Here is a 17,319-nt window from a genome sequence, read left to right on the forward strand (position 1 = left end):
TCTTGAAAAAGAACAAAACTGAGGGTATCCCAATTCCAGATTTCAAGATACACTACAAAGCTGTAGTGATAGAAACAGAATGGTAGTGGTGCTAAAAAAGACACGTATCAACAGAACAGAGAGACTAGAAATAAACCCATGTGTATGCAGTCAATTAATCTACAACAAAGGAGGTATAAACTGAAGACAGGTATCGGTTGAAGACAGTCTCTTCAACCAATGGTGTTGGGAAAACTGGACAGCTACCTGGAAAAGAATGAAACTGGACCACTTTCTAACACAATACACAAAAATAAACTCAAAATGGATTAGATACCTACATGTGAGACCTGAATCCATAAAACCCCCAGAAGAAAACAAAGGCAGTAATCTCTTTGACATCAGCTGTAGAAAAATTTTCCTAGGAAAAATTTCCCTTTGGTAAGGGAAACAAAAGCAAAATTAAACTATTTGGATTACATGAAAATACAAAGCTTTTGCAAAACAAAGGAAACCACCATCAAAAAGACAATCTACCTGATGGAAAAGATATTTATAAATGATATATCCAATGAGGAGTTAATACCCAATATATATAAAGTCCTTATACAACTCAACTCCAAAAAACAAAACCAAAAAAAAAATGCAATTAAAAATGGGTAGAAGACATGAATAGACATTTTTCCAAAGAATACATGCAGACGGCCAACAGACACATGAAAAGAGGCTCAACATTACTCATCAGAGAAATTCAAATCAAAACCACAATGAGGTATTACCTCACAACTGTCAGAATAGCTAAAATCAAAACCATAAGAAACAACAAGTGTTGGTGAGGATGTGGAAAAAAAGGAACCCTCATGTATTGTTGATGGGACTGAAAACTGGTGCAGCCAATGTGGAAAATAGTATGACGTTTCCTCGAAAATTAAAATAGAGCTACCATATGTTCCAGTAATTCCACTACTGGGTATTTACCAAAAGCAAATGAAAATACTAATTCAAAAAGATATTATGTACTGTTATGTTTATTGCAGCATTATTTATAATAGCCAAGATACGGAAGTCATCAAGTGTTCATCCATACATTCATAGATAAATGGATAAACTGTAACATATATATTCAATGGAAAAACTCAACCATAAAAAGAATATTGCTCTTTGAAACAACATGGATGGATCTAGAAGGTGTAATGTTAAAGTGAAATAACCAGAGAATGACAAATAATGTACAATTTCACTCATGTGTGGAATTTCAGAAACAAAAATAAAGAAGAGACCAGCAAAAAAACCACACTCAAGGGGCGCCTGGGTGGCTCAGTCGGTTGAGCGGCCGACTTCAGCTCATGATCTCACGGTCCGTGAGTTCGAGTCCCGCGTTGGGCTCTGTGCTGACAGCTCAGAGCCTGGAGCCTGATTCAGATTCTGTGTCTCCCTCTCTCTCTGACCTTCCTCCATTCGTGCTCTGTCTCTGTCTCAAAAATGAATAAACGTTAAAAAAAAATTTGTTTTAATAAAATTAAAAAAAGAAAAAAACCACACTCAAATATAGAGAACTGGTGATTGCCAGAGGAGAGGTGAAGGATGGGTGAAATAAGGGATGAGCACTGAGTACTGTATAAAATTGTTGAATCACTTATTGTACACTTGGAATTAATATAACACTGCATGTTAATTATGCTGAAATTTTAAAAATAGATTAAAAAATTTTAAGTAAAAAAAAAAAAAAGAAATGAGTCTAGAAGGTGACTAGAATCCACTGAATAAAATGGAAAACACTAGAAATGGTAAACATGTGTGTTAATAGAAAATACTCTATAGGTGTATTTTTTCATTTTGTATCTACCTACGTTAAAAGATACGTTATATGAAGCAAGAATCAAAAAACTTTTATTGAGCTTATTACTTATAGAACTATAACTACATATGGCAATATTAATGCAAAAGGGGAGGGAACAGAATTATTTTCAAGTAAATTTTCTACATTTTAGTGGAACAAAGTTAATAGTAATCTAAAGAGATTGTGAAAAAATAGATTTATCTTATGATCCCTAGAACAAATGCAAAGTAAACAATTTTTAAAATATAGTTTAAAAATCAATGGAGGAATTAAAATGGCATACTACAATATTTACTTAAGACAAAAGAAGGCAGTCAAGGAGGAACAGAGGAATAAAAAGACAGAAGGCACATAGAAAACAAGTAGCAAAATGGAAATCTGAATTATGTTAATTCAACTACATTTATTATTATTATATATCAACGGTCCAAAAACTCTAATTAAAAGGCAGTTGTCAGACTTGATTAAAAAAACAAGACTCAACCAACTGCATGCCGTCTACAAGAGACATACTCTAGATTCAAGGATAGAACTACGTTGAATGCGGAAGCATGAAAACAGATATGAATGCCATGACTGGCCTGGAATGGCTATAGTAACATCAGGCAAAATCAGCTCTAGAACTTTTACTAGATACAAAGAGATACTTTGAATAAAAGGGTCAATACATCCAGAGGACTTAACAATGATAAATATGTGTGTACCTAAAACAGGGCAAAAATTAACAGAATTAAGGGGAAAACCAGTAGATTTCAGTAATTGATAAGACAACTGGGAAGAACAGCAAGTCAACCGACAGAACGCTTTACCCAATGTATACAAAATATACATTCCTTTTGAGCTTACGTGGAACATTCTCTGAAACAGACCATATATTATGCCATAAATGCTTGGATTAGAAAAGTGGTTTAAAATCAATAACTTCAGTTTCACTGTAAGCAGATAAAGGGTAAATTAAATCCCAAGTAGAGTATAGAAAATAAGAACAGAAAGGAATAAAATAGAAAGCAAACAGAGAAAATTAACATAGCCAAAAGACGGATGTCTAAAAAGATTAGTAAGATAAATAAATAATACTACAATGATTATATTAGCAAAACTGGTTAAGGATAAAAAGAAGGGAAACTCAAATTATTAATATAAAAATAAAGGTCAAACCACTAGGCACCCTATGCTAATAAATTCAACAACTTCAGTAAAACAAATTCCTTGCAAACCTCAGTCTACCAGGACTGACAAAAGACAGAAAACCTAAATTGTCCTGTATCTTTTCAAGAGTTGAATTATAAAATATTCTCACAAAGAAAACACTGGCTCACATGACTTCAGTAATATATTCCATCACACCCACTTAATGAAGAAATAGTATCAATCTTATATAACTATTATAAATAAATAGAGGTGACGGGAATAATTCTCAATTCTTTTTGAGGCCAACAGTACTGATATTCAAATCAGACAAATACAATGCAGGAAAAGAAAGCTACAGATCACTATCCTTCATGAGCACAGACTAAAGGTCCTGAAAATATCAGCAAATCAAACTCAGCCATAAATATTAAAAGGTAATATATGATGACCAAGTTAGGTTTATCCCAGAAAGGAAAAGACTAATTTAACATTTGAAAATAAACATGCAATTAACCACAACAACAGAATTAAGGACCGAGAACCCATAAGATTTTAAATGATGCAGAAAAGTCTTTAATAAAATGCAAACCCATTCATAATAAAAACCCTCAGAAAATTAGGAATTGATTAGAAAATTTTAAATCTGAAAAAGAGCAATTGCCAAAAACCTACATCTAACATCACACTTTATAGTGAAATATTGGACATTTTCTCATAAAACTGGGAACAAGGAAAAAATATCTTCTCTTACCATTTCTGTTCAAGAAGTTACTCTGAAGTATAATAGGCTAGTGCAATAAAGCAAGAAATAGAAATAAAATGTGTAAAGACCTGAAAGGCAGAATTGTAACTTTTTATTTCCAAATGACATGATTACGTATCTAGAGAATGCCAAGGAATTTACAAAAGAATTATTTGAACTCATAAACGAACTCGGCATAATCATAGGACATATAAGGTTAACATAGAAATCAACTGTATTTTTGTATACTAGCAGCAATTAGAAAATTATATAAAATAGTTCCACTTAAAAGGACATATTAAAGTTTTTAAGTACTTAGGAAAGAATTTTTAAAAATGTATAAGACCTAGGGGCACCTGGGTGGCTCAGTTGGTTAAGCCTCTGACTCTTGATTTTAGCTCAGGTCATGATCTCATTTTGTGAAATTGAGCCCCAAGTCAGGCTCTGTGCTGACAGCATGGAGCCTTCCTGGGATTCTCTCTCTCCCCTTCTCTTTGTGCCTCCCTGCTCACACTCTTTCTTAAAATAAACATTAAAAAAAAAAAGAAATAAAAACGTGTAAGACCTGTTCACTGAAATCTATAACGCACTGCTGAAATATCCATGTTCATAGATTGGTAGACTTAATATTGTTAGGATATCAATTATCTTTAAATTCATCTGTAGATTCAATGGAAACCCAATCAAAATCTCAGTGGGCTGTCTTATAAAAATGGACTGATTTTAATATATACACAGAAATTAGAAAGATCTGAAATGGCCACAAGAATCCCAAAAGAGAAAACCATGTTGGAAAACTTACATTACCTTATTTCGAGACAATATGAACACATAGTGATACTGGAATAAGGACAAAGTGACCAACAACCCAGAACATAGTCTAGAAACATATCCACACACATGGGGTCAACTGATTTTCAACAAAGCTGTTAAAGCATTCCAGTGGGGGTAAAGAACATGTTTTAGACAAATGGCACAGGATCACTGGATAATGTATAGAAAATGAATCCTAACCCTGGTCCCATACCTTATATAAAAATTGATTCAACCTGTATCAGAGACTGAAACCTAAAAGCAAAAATTAGTTTTCAGAAAAAAAAAATGTAAGAGAATAATTGCTATCCTGGAATAGGAAAAGGTTTATTTGGACAAAAAAAGCACTAAATATATAATTGGTAATTTTTCACCAAAATTAAAAACATCTACTCATCAAAAGATATTTAGAAAATGAAAGGTACATGTTATAGACTGTGAATAAATAAATAAATAGACTGCTATATATATATATGTTTGACATATATATGATATATATGATATATATATATATACACACACACAATACATATATATATATATATCTGACAAAGGACTTGTATCCAGAATATATAAACAATTTTACCAATTAATAAAAAGACAAAAACCCAAGCTGTTAAAGGCTTGGAATACACCTCACAAAAAAATATGTACGAATGGCCAATATGCGTAGGAAAATGTGCTGAATATTAGTATTCCTCAGAGGGATACAAATTAAAGCCTCAATGTGATACCACATCACACTCACTTGAAGACTGACAATATTGACTGATGTAAAGTACCTAAATCACAACCAGTTTTTACAAATTGACAGCCTTTGAGTCAGCAATTCCACTCTTGGGTATTTATTTATTTATTTTTATTATTATTTAAAAAAATTTTTTTTTTCAACGTTTATTTATTTTTGGGACAGAGAGAGACAGAGCATGAACGGGGGAGGGGCAGAGAGAGAGGGAGACACAGAATCGGAAACAGGCTCCAGGCTCTGAGCCATCAGCCCAGAGCCTGACGCGGGGCTCGAACTCACGGACCGCGAGATCGTGACCTGGCTGAAGTCGGACGCTTAACCGACTGCGCCACCCAGGCGCCCCCACTCTTGGGTATTTAATCAACAAATGAAAATATATACAATGAAAGACTCTCAAAAAATGCTAACATCTCAATTCCTAAGAGAAAAAAAAAAAAACACTGGAAACCTCAATGTCATCAAAAGAATAACAATAAGGGGCGCCTGGGTGGCGCAGTCGGTTAAGCGTCCGACTTCAGCCAGGTCACGATCTCGCGGTCCGTGAGTTCGAGCCCCGCGTCAGGCTCTGGGCTGATGGCTCAGAGCCTGGAGCCTGTTTCCGATTCTGTGTCTCCCTCTCTCTCTGCCCCTCCCCCGTTCATGCTCTGTCTCTCTCTGTCCCAAAAATAAATAAACGTTGAAAAAAAAAAAAAAAAGAATAACAATAATATGTTTATAAGACAGAATAGTACTTAGTTGAGTGAACTATACCACACAATGATGAATCTCCAAAACCTTATGCTGAGTGACAGAACGCAGATGAAAGAGTACCTATTGTATGATTCCACTTGAATGAAGCTCAAAAATAAACAAAACTAATCACTGGCAAAGGGATTAAGAAGAGTAGTGCTCATGAAGGGTGGAAACTGACGGGTGAGGAGTCCATGAAGAGCTTCTGGGGGCAGGGGATATGTACAGCTTGTGGATACACAAGGCAATACATTGTTAAAACTCATTAAATTGTACCCTTATGATCTACATATCTTAATGCATATAAGTTTCACAAAGGATTACTGGATCATTCACAGATAAGACTGTAGATTAAACTTCCACTTTTTAGTTTAATATTCTAGACCTCAGTCTTGTGTAGCTCGGATTCTCCTTAATTAAAAAGTACAATCAACCATTAAGAGCAGCACAAGAGGAGACACCATCTGGATGTCCAGGATCAAACCAAATTGTGACTGGCATCATCAATTTCAGTATACTCCTTTTTTTAAAACTTGTGATTGTAAAACACATGTTATTTATTCTAGCCCCAGATACAGGCTATTATATTTAATTCCTATGAAATCATCCATGCTCACATCTATGTAATACTAATAAATCTGGAATGCACTCTAACTGATCTTGGCTAAAAACAGACTTTCTTTCTCTCTCTCTTTCTCTCTCTCTCTTTCTTTCTGAACAATTAATGGAAATAAATCCTGAGGATTTATGCTTTAACAACATTTAAATAATTATGGATGCAATTGGTTATGCTGGGTTTTTGGGAGAATCCTGGCGCAGATACTAATTTGCCGCTTTAAAAAAAATTTTTTTTAAGTTTATTTACTGAGAGAGAGAGAAAGAAAAAGAGAGAAAAAGAGAACATGTGCATGCACAAGTGGGGGAGGGGCAGATAGAGAGGGAGAGAGCATCCCAAACAGGCTGTGCACTGCCAGCACAAAGCCTGATGCGGGCTTCAACTCACAAACCGTGAGATCATGACCTGAGCAGAAGTCAAAAGCTCAACCTACTGAGCCATCCAGGAGCCCCCTAACTTGCCTCTTATGCTTAATATATTGCAGAGTACACCTGTCTTGTGGCTCCTCTATTTGCCTCCAGTCTCTCTCACCTCATCAACTCACCATTCATAATGCTACCAGAATAATTTTCTTAAAAATGGATTTCCTCATACCAACAGTCTGCCTTCTCCTTTAAATATTACCAAATAGCCTTTTACAAGCTCTTACCAATTATAGGACACATCACTAATGCTGATGAGTGACCTTACTGCATAAAAATATCATATGTCAACCTAGTTTTGTAATTGTCTTATCAACATTCAAGCTACGTTTTGTAATACTGCATATTCATTGGATGACTTTCTGGCAAGGGACTGTCCAAGGTGCTGAGAATCAACACATGCATAGAACAATCCCAGTTCTTTATAAGTTAATAATGAATTTGGGAAACAAGGCATAGACACTAGATAAAGTGAAGCAATAATGTGAAAGGTCTATGATTTAAAAATCAGCATTTAAGCAATAATTTTCCCAGGAGTTCATTCAGAATGGTTTCCTGCAAGTAGACCTTAAAACTGAAACACAAATGCTTCATTTGGGGGAATATGTGAGGGTAAAGTACAGGAAGAAATCAGCTAGCTGGTAGGATGATGCCAAAATATGAAAGCCTAGCAACTTAGACTCTTAAGTTCAGACTTTATTCCAGAGGTGGTAAGGGGTAATTTAGAGGTTTCCAAGTTGAGAAGGGGCAAGCATATGGAAATGGTTTCTTGAATACAAAGCTATAGTCTTTCTACAGAGGACTCCTGCAGGAAGTAAGACAGGTCATAGGAACAGGTAAGGGTAAAAGCTTATAAAGAAGAGTAGACAACCTATGACACTGGGGTCAAATGGCTTTCACAGTTCTTATTACATGCAATTATTAATTTCTATTTCTTTGTTTCTCTCCCTCATTAGTCACAAAATCCTTGGAGGCAGAATCAATTTATTATTACTTGTTATAATGCTTTCCATTATTGTTACAATATTAATTCCTGGCATATAGTAGGGACTCAACTCTTGTTTTAAAGAACACATTGGGGTGCCTGGGTGGCTCAGTTGGTTAAGGGTCTGTTCTTGACTTCGGCTAAGGTTATGACCTCATGGTTTGTGAGTTTGAGCCCTATGTGGGGCTCTGCACTGACAGGGTGGAACCTGCTTGGGATTCTCTCTCTTTCTCTCCCTCCCTGTCCCTCCCCCCTTTGCTTGCTTTCTGTCAGAATAAACTTTAAACAAATTTATAAAGAACACATTAAGGGCGAGAGGTATGATTGCAGGACTCTGGTTGCAAGATCTTTATCACTCCAAACTTAAAGTCTTTAACTTTTGTAGGTCTATAGATTGTGGCTAGATGCATCCCTAGGTGAGGTGCTCAATTCAAAGGAAGAGTCTTGTCATCTACATTTTCTAGAGAAAAGGCATATCAAAAAAAAAAAAAAATGGACAGGACCCCTTGATGTCTACACTAGAGGGTAAGACCCTCCTTTTGTTCTGATTAATAGATTCATAAGAATTCTTAAAAGCCACAGGCTCTGATGGAGTTGATACTGTCAAGGGCTGCAATGCTTTTCTCCTTTTCCTCAGCATTTTTCCTGCAGCTCCTTACCTCCCTCGGTGAAACGGCAATAGGTTCCTTAACATGAGTGACAGCTCCTACTATGCATACATAATCATAGTAAACCCTCAGTAAGTAATTAATTGGATAACTGCTTGTATGAATCATAGCAAGTTATGGAAAAACTCCTATTCTGCAATGACAATTTCTAATTAATGTGAACATGAAATATTTATGATTTATAGCAACACAGTCATAAGAAGTGGTCTCAGAATCAGGAGACCGTCTCCACCTAAAATTTAGTTTGCTGTTTCTCTGTGTTTCCTTTATGGTCACATGCATTCTGTAACAATTCATACTCTTTGCTATAGGTCTTTTTCTATACTGAATTCTACTCATCTTCCAAGTTCCAGCTCAAGCGATGACATTTTTCAAGTCATCAAGCCCTTTAGTATACTTAATTTCTCTGAATTTTTAGCACTTATTTTAATTAACCTGGAGCTGCCTCAAAATATCTCTTCTTTTACCATGTTATTTTCAACTGCATTTAACGCACTGACTATACATTTACTATCAGTATTGCACAGTACCAGGTGCCAGGTGGGAGGGGTGGGGTGACAATGAGAAAGACATATGCACTTCCTCTAAGGATTCAGTGTGTTGGTATAACGATCCAGAATAATATATGATCAATGTCATGAAAAAGAAGATAGAGGTGGTGTAAGTAACAGCAATATAAATTAAGATGTATAAAGTGGGGTTTGAGAAGTAACACCAGGCTGGAGGCTACAGCAAGTATTTTTTTTTCCAACACCTTTTTCCTTCTTTCACCTCTTGTGAGAATCTTTTCCCCATTTCCATTCTCCAGCTTCAATATGTGACCATCTGGACACAGTGATTGGTCTAAAGGCTGAACATGTGACCAAAGCCAAGCCAATCGAAGTCCTTCCCACCCAAGTGTTTTCAAACTCTAGCTGAAGGAGACTGGTTTTTTTTTTTTTTTTTCCTAGTTAAAAGTTGTAAACTGTGAGACCGAAGTAGCCTGTGGCCACATCTACTTCCACCAAAGTCAGAAGTGCTGGTCTGAGATAATTTGGTAGGCATGTGGAGAGAAGCAAAAAGCAGCAGCACACAGTCCTAATCATGTTCAAGCTCCTGACTGTTACAAACTGAATACCTGTGTCCCCCGAAATCCATGTTAAAATCCTAACCCCTAAATGTGCTGGAGGTAGGGTCTCTGTGAGGTAATCATAAGGTCAAGAAGGTGGAACCCATATTGGGATTAGTGCTCTTCTAAGAAGGGAAAGGGAGACCACAGCCCTCTTTCCCAGCCATGTGAGGATAGAACAAGGCATCTTTCTGCAAGGCAAGATGAGGGCTCTCACTAAAAACTGAATATACTGGCACATTTATCTTGGATTTCCCGGCCTCCAGAACTTTGAGAAATGAATGTTTGTTGGTTTAAACCACCCACGCCTATGGTATTCTGTTGCAGCTGCCCAAACTAAGACACCGATCCTACCTATTTCTGAGGTCAGATTCACCCCTGACTTGCCCCTACACCATTAAATTGCTGGCATTAATATAACTCCAGTTCTTGCTTAAATTAGTTTGAGATAGGCTTCTGTCCCCTGCAGACAAAGTGTGCTGGCTAACCTGGGAAAATCACAAGTACTGAAGGGAGAACACTGCATTCAAGACCGCTCTTGAAGGATGGGTAGGACTCCAAAAGGTGAACAAGAGACAGGAGGATTCACAAACAAAGGCAGAAAGGAGAGAAAGGGCAGCGCTGTAGCCAGAAACAATGCACTTAGGGAGTTTGGTGGGAAATGAAGCTGAAGGCAAAGACTGTTATTATAGCATCTTCAAATCTTGGCCGCAAGGGTGGTTTTTTGGTGGCTTAAAGTTGTGGTAGGCTAAGTAAGGCCCCTCCCCCAGGACATTCAGATTTTAATCCCTAGAACCTGTAACCATTACCTGACATGACAAAGGGGACTTTGCAGGTGTGAATAAATGCAAGAACTTGAAATGGGGAGATTATTTTGGGTTATCTGAGAGGACCCAATAATCACAAGTGTCCTTATGAGTGGCGGACAGAAAGGTCTGGTGAGAGGAGGAAGTGTGACCATAAAAACAGAGTCAGAGGTAGAGATGTGACAATGGGAGCAGAGGTCAGAAACAGAGACCTGAAGGTGCTACACCACTAGCTTTGAAGCTGGAAGGGGCCACGAGGCAACAAATACAGGCAGACTCCAGAAGCTGGAAAAGACAAGGAAAGAGACTCTCCCCTACAACTTCTAAAAAGAATGCAGACCTTGTCAACACCTTGACTTTAGCCCAGAAAATCTGAGTTCAGATTTCTGATCTCCAGAACTTTAAGATAATGTATTTGTACCGTTACAAGCCACTAAATTTGTAGTAACTTGTTAAGAAAGCAACAGAAAATGAATTCCAATCTTTTATGTTTGTTAGATACTTTCTAACTTCAGATGTCATTGTCAGTAACTACACTGTAAGCTCCTGGATATAAATCCCATGTCACATACGTCTGTGTGTCTTTACACAGAGACTGTTCAGAGCTGGGTCAATTAAATCTTAGGAGTTTGTATAATTCACGGCAGCTGACCCTGTTTGAACTATAGCATTTGATAATCTGGATCTTGAGGACTTACTCTCTTTTTTAAAATATTTATTTTGAGAGAGAGAGGATGCGTGTGTGTGCCGGGGAGGGAGAGAGGGAGAGAGGGAGAGAGGGTGAGAAGGAGAGAGGGAGAGAGGGAGAGAATGAATCTCAAGCAGGCTCTCCGTGTTGTTAGCACAGAACTTGATGTATGGTTCAATCTCACAAACCAGGAGCACATGACCTGAGCTGAAATCAAGAGTCAGACACCTAGCTGACTGAGCCACCCAGGCACCCCATTACTCTCCTTTTGAAAAAGAATTATTCAATACTTGATTATCACAAAGTATTCCTCTTTTTTCCTTCCACAGCTCCACTTTTTTTGGAAGGTAGAAAAGCTTACAATCAAGTCACGAAGAGGCTGGACTGGGCTTGAGAGGTAATAACTTGCTTGGATCGGATTTTAATATTCTTGAAATTTGTATTATTTTGAGTATTTAATGGCAGGGAGACCGATTTTGAGATTCATTCTACCCTACAGATTCTGCAGTAAACACTCCTGCATATTTTGATAGTATAATTCTTATGGCAGAAATATTGTGCCCAAAACAAATGTATTTTTTTTTTAACTCTTGATGATTGAAGATGGTATTAGAGGACTATAGTATTTTAAAATATACTATACACATCTAGGGGTGCCTGAGTAGCTCAGTTGGTTAAGTGTCCAACTCCTGGTTTTGGTTCAGGTCACGTTCTCACGGTTCATGGGATCAAGCCCTGCATCAGGCTCTGTGCTGACAGCATGGAGTCTGCTTGGGATCCTCTCACCCTCCTCCACTTCCCCTATCTCCGCACCATCCCCCACTCACACTTTCTCTCTGAAGATAAACAAACATTTAAAAAAACATATACTATACACATCTCAATGTGATTCGTCTTTAGAACTTAAACGGGAATTAAACATTTTTATGTGTGCATAGAATATAGTTGCATCAATGATACAGGGCTAGATCCTGCCTATTTTGCTTCTGATTTTATTTCTTATTTAATGAAGTCTCATTTTTCATCTTTTGAACATTTGAAAATGTCTGGTTATATGTTAAGGGTATTTGTTTTCATTTTGTTCTGTTAGGGCAGGGAATTTTATTTATTTATTTTTTTTTAATTTATTTTTTTATTTTTTTATTTTTTTAATTTTTTTTTCAATGTTTATTTATTTTTGGGACAGAGAGAGACAGAGCATGAACGGGGGAGGGGCAGAGAGAGAGGGAGACACAGAATCGGAAACAGGCTCCAGGCTCTGAGCCATCAGCCCAGAGCCTGACGCGGGGCTCGAACTCCCGGAACCGCGAGATCGTGACCTGGCTGAAGTCGGACGCTTAACCGACTGCGCCACCCAGGCGCCCCAGGGCAGGGAATTTTAAATGCTACCACCTCACCAGCTTTCAAATATAGACTGAAATATATGCTTGACATATGGACACATCCAGATATAAATATATGCAGCCTCCTTGGGCAAAAATCTCCAGAACGCTGAGTTTACTGACTGTACAGCAAAATGACCTATTTAGGAAAAAGGTCAGCTGATTATAAAAAATCAAAATGATGAACAACACAACTCCAGGATGGGGGAGGATAGAGAAACCTCATTTTACCTAAGGGAGAGAAACGATACAGACCACACATCCACCAAAAGCAAAGCAAACTCTTCTGAAGTTCTGGGAAGATACGAGGTTTATGCCAGTGATTTCACCTTCAGTGAGCCACTCAAATTCTCCATGTCTTCCTATATCATAGGAAGGGGCTGATAAAAAATCACCACCTATCCCATCTGAATTCAGCCAGGCACTAAATTAAAATTGACAGTTATCTGTTAGCTTTGGGAGTGGACAGATTGAAGGAGTCCGCGTCTAAAACCTCCCCGGGTCTGGTGGTGTTATTTCCATCAGAAATGAATAGAATGGCTGTTAACTGCCCTGCTGCCATAGTCTGGAATCTCCATCATAGTAACGATCAGATACACCCCTAGCACTCTCTTTAATTGCTATCTTGTTTCAGGAATGCTCAGAAAGTGGTTGTTCGTCATCTCACTGTGTACAGGAACTCAGTAAACGTTCAGGAATAAAAGCAATCTTTAATTAATTCCGATGATCATCCAAAGCCCTACTGGTAAAATCATTTCTTCTTTTTTCATTTTAAATAATTTAGGGCCCATTCCAGCCTATCATTCAAGAGTCTCAAATATTTTATCTTCACACACCTTGGCACACCTCTGATTTTTTTTCCCCTGCTGTATTCTTCCTGAATATTCTCCCCTCCTCCTTCCCTCTCTGCTTTTTCCTCTTTTCCCCTTCTTTCCCACCCCTGATGCCCCGCCCCCACCACGTACATGTACACACACACACACACACACACACACACACACACACACTCATTCTACTTCCGTTCTGAATTATCAAACCAACAACTAACATTAGTGTGTCCACTACACCAGGCACAGTGCTAAGTGCTTTCCATACATTATCTCATTAAACCTCACAGGAACTTTAAGTCAAATGCTATTTTCAGCTCCGTTCAGTGATGAAGAAACCAATGCTCGGGAAGGTTGAGGAGGAAGACGCACTGCCACAAAGTGGCGGAGCCCAGATACCAGACCTAGAGCTTTCCGATTCCAGAACCTGAAGCCACACAATTGTCTGTCATGGTTAACATCTTGAAAGCTTTCACAACCCACGCTCCCTCAGCCTCCAAACCAGACTGGAGAAGGGAAAGAGGCAGACAGCTCCAGCCATGCAGGATTTCTCTAATGAATGAACCCACGAATGAGACTCTTGGTCACCTTGGGGATCTGCTATGAAACATGTGGCTTATGTGTTCTCCTTTGCGGACTGTTCCGTTTTCCGCCTCAGGTATAGGTCTAGTAGATACAAAATGCCCTGGGATCCTAGTAGCTGTGAAAGCCGCACCATGTAGCCCCTGGTTGTCCCTGATGGGGGTCACATCACAGCTGCTGCTGCTGGGCTGCCAGAGGCCCTAGGCGACACTCACTCAGGCCTCTAATGTTGACGGCCATCACTCTCATGGCTGCTACTGCCCTCACCGAGGCCGACGTGGTAGTGTTGATGGTCCTTGCCCCATCAACTTTATCATGGGCTCCTGAATGACTGCCCTGGTTTCTACTCTCAAAGAATTTTCAACAGGGTTCCTCAGGGCTTTAGTTCAAACACATGACAGGGATCCACCTGGAGATATACCGAGAAGCAAAGCAGCCTGGGACGCCTTCCAGCACCCAGAGACTAAGACGGACCCCACCCTCTGCCACCTCACAGAGGACTTCCGATCTGCCCAGGTCACATATGAGAAGGTGGCTTCTTCTTTTAAGAGTCTTATTCCCATGGTTTAGGGCACTCTGTCACCTGCTAACTCAAAAGATCCAATAACTGTGTCTCTTATCCCCTTCTCTTTTAATTCCTAGAAGCCAGAGTAGGCAGGGGATGAAAGTTAGGTTCCACATCTTTTTACTCTAATAGGATGCTGAAGGAACTACCGAATGAAAAACAAACAAGTACAGATCAGATTTGTAACAAATCCGCCTTGAAATTTTCTTACACTCACTTTTAAAAATAACCCGAGTCAATAATAAATGTACTCCCTCCCAAATAAACAGTAATCCTTATCTTTTATGGATAAAGTTGGTTTCTGGAGCTAAGCCTAGAAATTATGCTAAAAGAACATGGTGGCCCTATGTGATCTGGCCTCTCTAAATTCCCTCCAAAGACTGATATTCAACAGAGACGCACTAAGCACAGCTTACTGGTTGCTTATAGATGGCATCTGTCCTGGTTGGTTGGTACCTGGCAATATGGGGGGGTACACACTTTTGTGAAAACTGCACTGCCTCCATCTATTCCCCACCACACTGATCTTGCTGCTCCTTGGGTCTCCAAAGGCATGCCTTGCCACAGGACCTTTGCACTTACTGCTTCCTCCTTCCACTTACTTCTTGGCAGAAGTGCTTGGCTCCCTTCCACCATTCATGTCTCTGTTCAAATATTATCTCCTCAGACAGACTTTCTCTGACCACTCATTACTGGGAGACAGTACCTGCCCAAATGCTTCCTCTTTATCTCACTCTACTTTTCCTCATAATACATACCATCACCTCCATAAACTTTACAAACAAATGTATTTGCCTTTTTATGTCATGGTCCCTCCATCTGAATGTGACAACCACAAGGGGTAGGGGTAATGTGTAGTTATTTAGCATTGCTAAATTCTATCCTCAAGGCTTAGAACGGTGGCTTGTATGCAGAAAGCCATCAACAAACACTTGTTAAATGACTATTGGGACTCTGATTAAAAATGGGGTCTGAGAGTAAAAGGAAGAAGGCATGCCGATTCTTGTGGCTCTAAACTTCCTTCTGGTGATAATTCTACGAAAGCACTTTTTAAAACGTTTATAATAGTGCTGGCTTTGGCACCACATATACTAACATTGGAATGATACAGAGAAGATTAGCATGGCCCCTGCACAAGGATGACATGCAAATTCGTGAAGCGTTCCATATTTTTGAGAAACTTAACAGAAGACCATGGGGGAGGGGAAGGAAAAAAAAAAAAAGGTTAGAGAAGGAGGGAGCCAAAACATAAGAGGCTCTTAAAAACTGATAATAAACTGGGGGTGGATGGGGGGTGGGAGGGAGGGGAAAGTGGGTGATGGGCATTGAGGAGGGCACCTGTTGGGATGAGCACTGGGTGTTGTATGGAAACCAATTTGACAATAAATCTCATATTAAAAAAAATAAAACGTTTATAATAGCTACGGCCTCGTTAAGATGTCAACCTTGATAGGCAGCTGGAAATAAACATTCTGGCTTAATACAAACAGAATATAAATGCTTCCTAATTATGTCATCATGGAACACATCTTCCTTCTCCTACTGAGTGGGCAACAAAGATACCATGGTGGATGAGTTTTTTGTTTTTTGTTTTTTTTTTTTTTTTGAATGACTGCCAGCTAGTTGAGCCAGGCTTGATGTCACTTCTTTACCCGCTGAGGTGTCAGCAACTCCCAGGTAAACAGATAATGGAGCTAATAATGGTAACAATCCTAGTTAACATTCAATGAAAGCTTATGAGGTTCCAGGCATGTGATAAGCATTTCACAAGCTTTACCTCATTTGAGCCTCATAAAAATCCCAGCATATTTTCAATTTTAGAGATAGGCAAATCTAGGATTAGAGGAACGGACTGCTTTAAGGTCACGGAGTCAGAAAACGGCAGTCAGAAAATGGCACACCGCAAGTGCTCCAACCCAAGTGTTTCCGACTCCTGAGTCAGACCCTTTACCCTCTATTACTAGCCCCCGTAAGCGTTGTGTGCTGTACGTGCACACACAATGTATTCCACCACAAAATTCAGGGTAGAGAGCCAATCCCTTCCATCCGGGAGTTCACACACAACCATCTGACCCCAAAGCCCAATAATTTTATCATCCTAAAGTCTCATCTGTTGGCCTAAGGAAGGGGCCCTTTCTGCGTATTTCATCCTGCTCATGCTCCCCATCTTCCTACTGAAACTTTGGTCAGATTTCCTAAATCCCGCCCATGTCGTCCACTGACTTGTGCCCTTTTACTTTCCACATTCAAATCAACAGTGCACATTCCTGCAGTAGGTTCAGAAGGAGGACAGGCACTATTATCCCTCTTCTTCAGGAGATGGAATGGACATGGTCACCGAGTCAGGAAAAAGGGCTATTAGACCCCACACTCCCTCTCCCTGCACAGAAGTAAAACAAGGCGGAACTGCCGGGGAGTTTCAAAGAAGTGGGATAACGTAATACTGGAGCTAGAAGATGTCGCAGAAGGTCCTGTTTTTCAGCCACTTCATTCTGCAGATGAGGCAAGTGTCCCAGAGAAGATGCCCAAGGTCACAGAGCTATACTGTCCAAACCAGACATTTCAGTCCGTGTTCTGCCCCCCACCCCTTACCACCTCGCAATGTCTCCAGGACAAGAACATTCTCCCATATGTGCACACAAGGCCATCAGAAGGCGAGGAGAAGGTCTCTGGTGAAAACACAGCTCT

At 39.1% G+C, this 17,319-nt stretch overlaps 1 protein-coding gene and 1 non-coding gene across 2 annotated transcripts in view; one reads left to right on the plus strand and one right to left on the minus strand.

The window, feature by feature from the left end:
- Nucleotides 1-17,319, minus strand: part of NWD2 (NACHT and WD repeat domain containing 2) — a 185,576-nt gene that overhangs the window by 148,562 nt on the left and 19,695 nt on the right. The gene's annotated exons all lie outside the window — the stretch shown is intronic.
- Nucleotides 15,699-15,805, plus strand: LOC123596527. The gene has a single exon (XR_006711704.1). It is a non-coding gene; the product is annotated as a U6 spliceosomal RNA (small nuclear RNA).

Source organism: Leopardus geoffroyi, chromosome B1, assembly GCF_018350155.1.
Source record: "Leopardus geoffroyi isolate Oge1 chromosome B1, O.geoffroyi_Oge1_pat1.0, whole genome shotgun sequence".
NCBI lineage: Eukaryota > Metazoa > Chordata > Mammalia > Carnivora > Felidae > Leopardus > Leopardus geoffroyi.